Here is a 10,883-nt window from a genome sequence, read left to right as displayed (position 1 = left end):
TGGCAATTACCAGACAGGGATATTTCCAATAGGACACCACAACCCTAAAGGTATTATCAACATTCAGTACCTGACGTAGATATCTGCTTTGTTAATCCTTAATAAAACCTGCTCTTCAACAATGCCTATATAAAAGTTTGCAAAACGAACTCTAAGGAGGGACCCCATAGTGATTCTATCCTTCTGGATGTATGATTGGCTTCTGTGCGAGGTGAAAGGGATCCGTTTGGTAGAAATATCTAGTAACATACGGAACATTGAGTGGGTGTGTATTAGGGCCCCTGTAAACACAATTCCTCATAAAGGCTATGGTCACGTTGAGAGTATTCTACGTCTATGGATGTAATGTCCCCGTATTTCTAAGAGCCTCGTATGCTGGTAAAGAAATCGGCAAATGACTGCATACTATGATTATTCAGTATGTAAGGGTAAGGAACGTGTTGATTCTTCTGGTGAGCTGATAGGTAAGGGCACTGGCTGATTTGTTGTTGCAGATTTCCTGGCCCTTACGGCCTTCCACGGGCTCTTGCACGGGCTCTTGCACACTTGCAGCCCGTAGGTGTTTGTTTAGATTATGTTTAGGTTTGTAGTAGGTGATTTCGGATATGGGATAATCTGCAACTTTTATTTGTTGGTGGTTTGGGGTGTGGGATAAGGATAATCACCCACTTTTGATTATTGGCAATTCAGCTTTCTTTTTTTTCTCTTGTTTTAAGAGGCACCTCAGCCTTTATAGGTCAAATGAAAAGGAAGGAGGTGACGGAAGGGAAGAAGCTATCCACCCCAAAAGAACCCATTGGTTCCCGTCGTCCAGTTGGAGAGAAAGGAGGTGCAAACTGGGTTTCCATTTTACTAGTCTTAACGTTACCACAGAGGTAACCAAGACCGTGGTTGGCGGTGATGAGAAGCAGATGGATCGTGTTGCTTGCAGTGTTCGCAGCTTCAATGCTTTTATCATCATTCCTCCTCGTGTAGTCTGTAGGGTTAGGGGTGAGAAGGTGAAACTTGCTTTTTTTTAGAAAGGATTACATCTAGATTGCTGTGGTGGTCATCTATGAAAATGAAGACGAAGGTGACGTCTTATCGGCTTGACAGATGGTAATGCTCTCTGGGGCTTAAAGTTTTTTGGATGTTTTTTTCGGGTAACAATACTGATTTTTATTATTATTATTATTATTATTATTATTATTATTACTGGCTAGCAACCCTAGTTGGAGAAGCAAGATGCTATTAGTCCAAGGGCTCCAACAGGACAAAAATAGCCCAGTGAGGAAAGGAAATAAAAAAGAATAAACTATGAGAAATATTGAACAGTCAAAATAAAATATTTAAAAAACAGTAACATTAAAACAGATATTTCATATGTAAATTATAAAAAGACATGTCCGTCTGTTCAACATAAAATATGCTGTAAGTTTGAACTTTGAAGTTCTACCCATTCAACTACTCAATTAGGAAGATCATTCCACATCTTAGACACAGCTGGAATAAAACTTTTAGAATACTGTATAGTATTGAGCCTCATGATGGAGAAGGCTTGACTATTACAATTAACTGCCTGCCTAGTACTACGAACAGGATGGCACTGTTTTTTGAAGATCTGAATGCAATGGATGGTTAGAATTATGAAAGATCTTAAGCAACATGCACAATTAACGAACTGAACGACGGTGCAAAAAATTTATATCTAGATCAGGAATAAGAAATTTAATAGACCGTTTGGAGAGGACCTCAGCAAGAATCTTTGGGTGGAGGGTATTTTTTGGGATGCTGGGTCGAATTAAGCAGCAGCTCAATCTTCGTCATTTGTCGGTTGGTTTTAGTTTGTGACACAGTGGCAATCAAGGCTGAGTTTTAGAATTCCATCCTGGACAAGGGTAGGGTTTTTATTCAGTTGATATCATCGCCTTTCTGCTGTTGGATTCTCAGTTTGCCACCCATGATATCAAATGATTTCTTTAAAGGTTTTAAAGGTTTAAAGGCCACTCATGAATGGCAGAGGCAAGGGACAGTGACAGTGCCTTATCGAGCTGGACAATGCCCTAGACTCTGACTATATATATGTATATATATATATATATATATATATATATTGGTGTGCTACTGTCTTAAGCACACATTTGAGTATGAGTTGTTTTCAAATGTATTTGAATGGTTTACTGAACACATTTTAGTAGTTTTAAGTTTTATTGTGAATAACAACTGAGTTAAACATCTCCATCACTGGAGGAAGCTGTGTTGGTCCACATGACCAATTCTGGTGAAGTTTTGATATGCACTGAACAAATTACTGATATCCCAAATATCGTACACTTGCTTTAATTTGGCTAAGTGACGGAATCGGAAGACACCTGCATCCGGTGACGTCACAAACTTTCACACGAAGAGACAATGTGTTGACACTAAGAAAGAATGACAACTTAGCATCTTACATCCTGTATACAATTTGAGTTGACCATAGCAAATCTCACGGTCAGCTCTTCCAACCAACATGACATATTACGTCATTTGTTTTAAACATGTAATATTACTATTCTAATCATTACATAAGCTCGGCCAGCTATCTCAATTTTTTTACAAAAATTTAACAACAAGCCGAAACATGGTTATTAGGTGTGACTGGACATACGTATCATTCATTGCTCAAACTAGCTATATCCAACTGAGGACGAATGTCCAAATAGGCACATCAAAATTAATAACAATAATGCATACAAAAAAGATATTACCAAAGCAAAAAGAAAAATGCATGATAAAACCAAGATCATACATATGGTACATTGCTAGCAAATGATTACATGGTACCAAAAACAAAACAAATTCTGACTTACAAATGATTCGGTAACTTGATAAAGAATAATTGTTACCTTTGTCAGAAACAAGATACTCAATTTTTAGTGCACAAATACGAATTCCTGGTACGTACACGTACCACGGTTTCGTACATATATATATATATATATTTATATATAGGGCTGATACATTTTATTAGATGCCCATAGATTCTGTTATATATCTTATATATATTTTTTTTTTTTTTTTTTTCTCTTTTCTTTTTTAACATTCCGGCTTATATATTTTTATTAGATGCCGAGAGAAAAAATGATTTATATCCTTTTTTATTTTATTTATTTTTTTAAATGTTTTTTTAAATGTATTTTTAACAATGCAAATGTAGAGAATTTCTTTAATTACATATTACTAGCGTACTAATCAGCTTTTCATACAAACATCATCCTGACAAATTACTCCCTTAGCGAATGAGGTGGCCACTCATACAGCTTTGAACTGGATCAGGTAAGGGGTATTGTCAGGGCTATTCAACTCGTTCCTTTGTAGCTGCTTGCTGTGCCGTAACCTACGCCAAACAAGGATGTTCACGGCGATAAAAATTAACGCCGTTACAAATAAACCTGCTAGTAATATAGGGTGAAGAATCTCTTTGTAAGTCGGCGACAGGTGGTCCTTTTCGGTAAGTTTCATTAAGCGTTTCGCCACACTTCCTTTATAGGGGAGAGGAAGTGCGGGCGTTGTAGAGGTCCACGTGAAGTTCGCGAAGTAAGCTCGTTCTCTGATGATTGTCCGTAGGCCAGTCACCATGGAATTCGGGGAAGTCCCGATACAGCCATCTGCTGCGACGAAGATGTGGTTGAAGGATGTGGATCCGTCAGGGCATGATACATTGAAGCCGTCCTTGTCGTATCGTATCCACGAGCCATTATTTAGTCTGCAATTGAATTCTTTATTGTCAAAGGGATAAAGCTTATCCAGACAATTTTCACTTGTATGGGAGAGAGCACCGTCTAGCACTATACCTAACTCGCATGAATCCATCAAGTTTTTACGGAATTCAAATGAGTCAGCTGTACATATTTTTCTATCCATTGCGTCTGAACAGTGAGTTAATTGATTTAAGTCTTTAATGACCGTATATGTTTCCTTGTCTGGGGAAATCAATACGTGTCCTGTCAAACTGGATATTACTGGATTTGAGTGATTCGTCATGAAAGTCGGAAATGGTGATATCCTGTAAGATTGCCAGGCATCAGAAGAATCAAAGGGAATTGTAATCCTAACCTTGTTATTATCTACGTTTACTGTAATTAGGCTGTAATAAAATTCTAACCTATGTTCGTCTAACAAAGGAACATAGCCTAGTTTATCCCTAGTGTTCTCCAGAACTAATTTTAAGTAACGTATAGGCAACAAATGGGGCGACAATACACCTTTAGTTGCTAACGTGATAGCTTCTACATAATCCTTGGATTTCTCAATGAAATGTGCAATTCTGTTATGTATGTGATCTATCTTTGAATCATAATACTTTAATGTTGCTAACAAATCCTGTACTTCCATAATTTGAACGATATTATCTGAATGTTCATTTACAAATCCATAATTTTATTGATTGAAGCTAACTGATCCCTTAGTTCTGACATAATCAATTCATCTTTATGAGTCAAGAACTCAATTTTCTTATTTTGATTACTAATTTTAAGACGATTGGAAAGTCCTAAACCTAAACTTGCAACAGACCCAAAGATGCTTAATGCAGCATAAATGAACGGATTCCGTCTTTCTTTTTGTTCGTGTCCTACAGTCCACATCAAAGGTCATAAGCAAAGATCCTGTCTCTCCAGTCTTATTTTTCAAGTCATCAGATAGCATCTCTGCAACTTTTAATGTTGATCCAAGCAAACTCTTAGTAGTCAAATGAAAATGTCTCCTATGCAACTCATCCAATGATGCAGAAAACCTTGAAATGGCGGGTTCTTAAGCTAGTGACATCATTCTCTTGAAGAAAAATTGCTTGCATATGCACTTCGACAATTACGTTGGTTGATGTAATAAAAATGTCTTCTTGTCTTTCAACTATATTGCCATATTTAAAATATATATTCTTAGTCTTAGAACTCATCCCATACGAAAAAAATGTCTGAGCGAACAATATCACTCCCAACAACAAAAAATTCATCTTGGAAACCTGTAACGAGAAAAAATATATGTAATTACTCCTGTATTAAAAAGAAACTTTTTAGTTACAAAAATTAAAATTTTTCCTCACTTCTTTTAATTTCTTATGTGAGACAATGGTACTATTCTCTCATCCGTGGGTTGGGCTACGTTTTGAATTCTAAACCTATTGGCCGTTAATGTTTCCAAAATGTTAAATGGGCCTTCAAACTTAGGTGTTAGTTTATAGTTGAGCCCTTTTCTGACATTGATTTGAATATAGATGTTATCACCCACGGTATATGTTTTAGTTGGTTTCGCTATTTTTATCATGATTCCTTTTCATTATGATTTGTGATTCTTCTAAATTCTTTCGAAGGATATCATATCGACTTATACTTGCATTTATACATTCTTTTAAAGGATTTGATAGATTAGTTGTAGGCGTTAATACATGGAAAGGTGTTCTAACTGGGGTACCATACAATGCTTCATGCGGTGACATTTAATTGATATATGATATGAATGATTCAGAGTACTCAGTGCCGCCGGTATTGCAATATCCCAGTTGGGGTCTGATCCCCCTAGTGTTACCCTTAATATATTTAATATCTTCCTATTTGCTCTTTCCACTAGCCCATTAGACTCTGGGTGATATATCATGGTATTGCATCTTCTTTATGTTGAGGAATTCACACAATGAGGTAAGAAAGTGGATTATTAAATTCACCACCCGAGTCTGAGATTATCATGTGTGGAATTCCATGTTTACAAATGTAACACTCGTAAAACTTCCTAGCGCATTCAATCGCAGTTTTAGTTTTAAGCGCTATTAGTTCTGTATATCGAGTTAAAGCATCTATAATCACTAAGAGGTGCTTATTCCCTCTGTCTGACTCGTAAAATCCTGTTAACAAATCTAAATGTATTCTTTCAAAGGGTTGATTGGGAACAGGATAAGCTCCTAAGCTAACAGGTGTTTTCGTATGCCCTTTGTTTTCCTGACATGTGCGACAATTAGCTATGTGTCTTTTTATATCTGTAAGCATTGTATGCCAATAAAACAATGATTTGGCTTTCTGTGACATTAATGAGAACCCAGGGTGTCCATGTAATGGATTTGAATGCAACCAATTCAGGACAGTGGAAACAAGTGAGTTTGGTACTACTACCTGGTCGTTAGTTACATGTGGTGTATTGCGGGTTTTCCTTGTCACAGTCCTACACAGAATATTATCTTTGATTACATAATTCTGCTGCTTATACTTTATATATTCTTTTCCTTTATGATTGCCTTTCAAAGCATTTATAATTGTTTCTATTTTCTGATCTTTTCTTTGCTCAGTCTGTAACAATTCAGCACTCCAGCCTAAATCTTCTTGTTCAGATATTGTTTTTACAATAGGCATGGATGTTGATATATCTATTAATTCAGCTAAAGACTCCGTACAAGATGACACGGGGTTGCGTGATAATGCATCCGCAATGATATTTGCTTTCCCAGGTAAATACCCGATTCTTGCGCCAAAATCTTGAATGATTAAATGCCACCGAGTTCGTTTAGGGCTGTGATTGAAGCCTTTAAAGAACTCTGTTAGTGGTTTATGGTCAGTAAGAACCTTAACGGGATAACCGTAAATTATGAACTTAAAATGCACTAGCAAATTAACAATAGCTAGTCCTTCCTTGTCTATTACTGCATACTTACTTTCGGAAGTTCTCAATTTTCGAGAATAGAAAGCTATCGGGAAAAACTGTTTATCATATTGCTGAAGCAATACCCCTCCTACTCCTAAGTCTGAGGCGTCTGTTGCAATGAAGAATTCCTTACCGAAGTCAGGAAATTTTAAGATAGGAGAACTACACAGTTCATCTTTCAAAGTATTAAACGCCTGTTGATGTTGCTCAGACCATATGAAATCTACGCCCTTCTTCGTAAGATCAGTTAAAGGAGCGGCTATTATTGAATAGTTGCGTATAAAACGCCTGTAATATCCACTACAACCCAGAAATTGCTGTATTCCCTTGACATTAGTAGGTATGGGAAAATTACGTATAGCCGACACCTTATCATGGACTACTTTAAGACCTTGGGCTTGACACCATGAAACCCAAATATATTAATTCTGTTTTGAAAAATTCACACTTACTAATCTTTACCCTTAAGTTATGTTGTCTTAATCTCTGTAGTACTAGTTCTAACTTACGTAGATGTTCCTCTAAGGTGTTGGAAAAGATTACAAGATCATCCATATAGGCATGCAATATATCCCCTAACAAGTCTCCAAACACTATGTTAATCATTCTTGTAAATGTTATAGGAGCACAACGTAAACCAAAAGGCATCCGTAAAAATTCATAATGTCCCCTGGCTGTGCTGAAGGCTGTGTATGGGATACTATCTTCTTCTAATGATATCTGGTGAAAGCCTTTAAGTAAGTCCAAACTGGTAAAATATTTATTCTGACCTAACAAAGACAAAATATCGTCAGTACATGGCACTGGGAATCGATCAGGGATCGTTTCCTCGTTTAGACGACGAAAGTCGACGCAGATACGCCATGTTCGATCTTTTTTCGGTACAACTATTAAAGGAAAATTATAAGGGCTATTTGATTTTCTAATGACTCCTTCCTCTAACATTTTACCTACTTCATCATTTATTTCATTCTGGAATTTCATAGGGAGTCTGTACGAGGGTACATATATAATTTTCTGTTTGTCTTTTAACCTTATTTGATGCTCGATCACATCTGTTTTTCTAAGGATCCATCCGTAGTGGAAAAGACATCTGTATATTTATTTAAAGTTCAAAAATTTTCTGCTGAATTTCTTCGTCTTGAATGTCCTTACTGATTTTATTTTTAATAGATCGTAAAAGGGATTCATCCGCAACTGATTGAGAGTGATTGATTTCAGCAACGGTAAGAATACGATGTTTATAAACTTCTACATCCAAGATATGTTGATTTTTGTGAATTACTAAAGTGTTATTTAAATGATTACAGACTTCGATATTACATTGCTGATGTGAGCCTACTGTATAAATAGCTTGTGTGACAGACAATCCGTTGGTTTTCAAAGTATCGGAAAGGATTAATATTTCAGATCCTGGTAGTGTTTTTCTTTATTTGCACTATTAAATTCGAAGGTATGTTTGGTTCGATATATTGCGTGCAAGATGATATTACGGGTGAACGAGAATTCTGCTGGGTCGCGTATATTATTTCTTTATTAGTGAGACAAGTTATTGGTTCTTCAACGTACGTTACGGTTACATTTGTCGTCTCCTTTTTATCCAAAACTGACTTTAAAGTATTAGAAGACTTATAGAATTTCCCTTTGATATACACGCCGTGCTTTGCAGGAGCTAAGATAATGTTTTGATTTCCCATAGATGGGTATCCTATAATTACAGCTGGATACATATTAATGTTTTTCACAACAACAAATGTATCGTCAAACGTGCGATTACCGACTCTGAACTGAATATGAGTTATGCCTATGACGTTTAATTCATTATTTCCTATACCTGAAAGTCTGATTCCTGATTTTTCAATCGGAAAGTTCGAAAACAACAAATGATGCGTCTTCAAATCCATAATATTACGTGGACTACCAGAGTCAAAAAATAACGTAAAGGATTTGTGTTCTAAATTTACAGCATATAAGGTTGGCCGTAACTCATTTTGGCTTATTATTGTATGAATTCGTTGCAAATCTACGGGAGCATGCACTGTTTTACTTAATTCGGCCGTGTGTTTCATAGGAAAATCTATTGTCTCACAATTATCTGATAAAACATTAAATTGATTATTCAATACTATTGATGTTGACATAAATGACCTTGACCCAACATCACTCTCTTCCCCTCTAGAGTTAACTATGTGGTATTTGCTTTGCTCTGCACATTCTGAAAATTAGGCTGACTTTGCGAGGTCTGGTTTGACGGCCCAGGCTCAGCGATATTTGAAGAAGTGTTTGTTTGTTTCGGACTCTGAACTGCATTGACATTTTGTTGTTTCTTCTTATTGTTAAAATGAGGATTTTTCTTTTTATTTCCATATGGAACTGACTCTGGAATTGACTGTGTATTTCTAGGATATTGTTGTGTCTTACGCGCGTAACATTGACTATAAGAATGTGATCCTGTGTTGTGAACTGAACAAAATTTCGTTCTACAGTCTGCGCTTATGTGACCTTGACGTTTGCAGTTGTAACACGTCACTCCCGCTACTGGATTATTAATTACGTTCACTGTTTGTGGTTTTGTTTCATTCTTAGCAAAAACTTGAGTTAACACGGGATCGAGATCTGGACACTTGGACATGTGCTTCTTTATCTGTTTATAGACATCCAATTCCGTACTTGCAGGCATTACTTCTTATCAAAGCACCGCACTAAAGCTTCAGGCAACATAAGTGTCATGCAAGTTAAATACATTAATCGTAAAAAATCTTTCACGGAGATATTATCGTTAGTAACCCAAGTGGAATTACCTAAAATGTCCTGATATTCGTTAAGCCTATCAGCTATGAGAGCTGCTCTCTCAACAACATTAAGCCGATTCATAGTGGCTTGATTAAGTGTATTTCGTAACGTTAACACTACATCCAAAGCTTCCTCACCCCCATAGATCGCGCGTAACCTAACTTTGAAATCATCCCAAGTAACTGCTTCCTGAAATGAAACACCTCTTAAATACGCACTCGCATCCCCCTTAGAAAAATCTATAAAACTTTTAGCTTCTTGTAATTGTACAAAAGGATCTACGATTTGTTTGGCATTTAAATGGGCATCAACGGATGAAATCCATGACTCCACATTTGTGGCAAGAACCCGTTGACACGGCCTTGAAAAGGAAGGATTGCTGACCTGGCATTTACAAGCGTCACAATTGGAGGAGGATTAGCCTGGCCTACACCACTAGGTCCAGGGGTAGGGCTGACAGGAGGAGCCATGACTGCTGTATTCTTTTTTTTTCTATCTCTTTGACCCCTTTCAATCCTATCAAAATATCTATATGAGTACAGACGCCCACTGCGTAAACGCATATGTATAATAAAATTCCCCCAACAATGTTACTAATCCCAATACATTTCCCCCCAAGAGTTTATGAAAGAAAAAGGAATTAGCACAAAGAAAGAAAAATTCTAAATGAGAATTCGGAGTTTCTTATAACAAAGTTTAGGAATTCACTCACCCCAGTAATAATTGACTAACGACTTGTGATAACTACACTTCACTGCACAAACTGAAATGAATACAAAATCTCTGTACTTAGCTTATATATGAAGTCGAGTCGTCTCTCTCTCTCTCTCTCTTGATGTTTTGTTAGCGATGTCTCGTTCTAGTTTCTTGTAGAATGTAGGTCTTCCTGGATATGTTTTGCAATAGTTGAATGCCAGTCCTTGGGTTTCCTAGGATGTTGATTGAAGATTCTATTTGTATACTAACATATGTTGGTGTTAGCATTTTCGTTGGACTTAGTCAAATTGTAGATTCTTGTAGATAGTTTTATTTTGAAGTCTTGAAGATCATTCTCTGGTTTCACAGCTTTTATGTTGAAGTCTTGAAGATATATCTCTGGTTTTACAGCTATTTATTTTGAAGTCTTGAAGATATTTCTCTAATTCTTAGAGTTTAACCGCTGTCTTTGAGTTTAATCGCTGCCACCATTTATTGGTGTGCTACTGTCTTAAGCACACATTTGAGTATGAGTTGTTTTCAAATGTATTTGAATGGTTTACTGAACACATTTTAGTAGTTTTTAAGTTTTATTGTGAATAACAACTGAGTTAAACATCTCCATCACTGGAGGAAGCTGTGTTGGTCCACATGACCAATTCTGGTGAAGTTTTGATATGCACTGAACAAATTACTGATATCCCAAATATCGTACACTTGCTTTAATTTGGCTAAGTGACGGA

This window comes from Palaemon carinicauda, chromosome 3 (assembly GCF_036898095.1).
Source record: "Palaemon carinicauda isolate YSFRI2023 chromosome 3, ASM3689809v2, whole genome shotgun sequence".
Taxonomy (NCBI): domain Eukaryota; kingdom Metazoa; phylum Arthropoda; class Malacostraca; order Decapoda; family Palaemonidae; genus Palaemon; species Palaemon carinicauda.
This window is presented reverse-complemented; position numbering follows the sequence as displayed.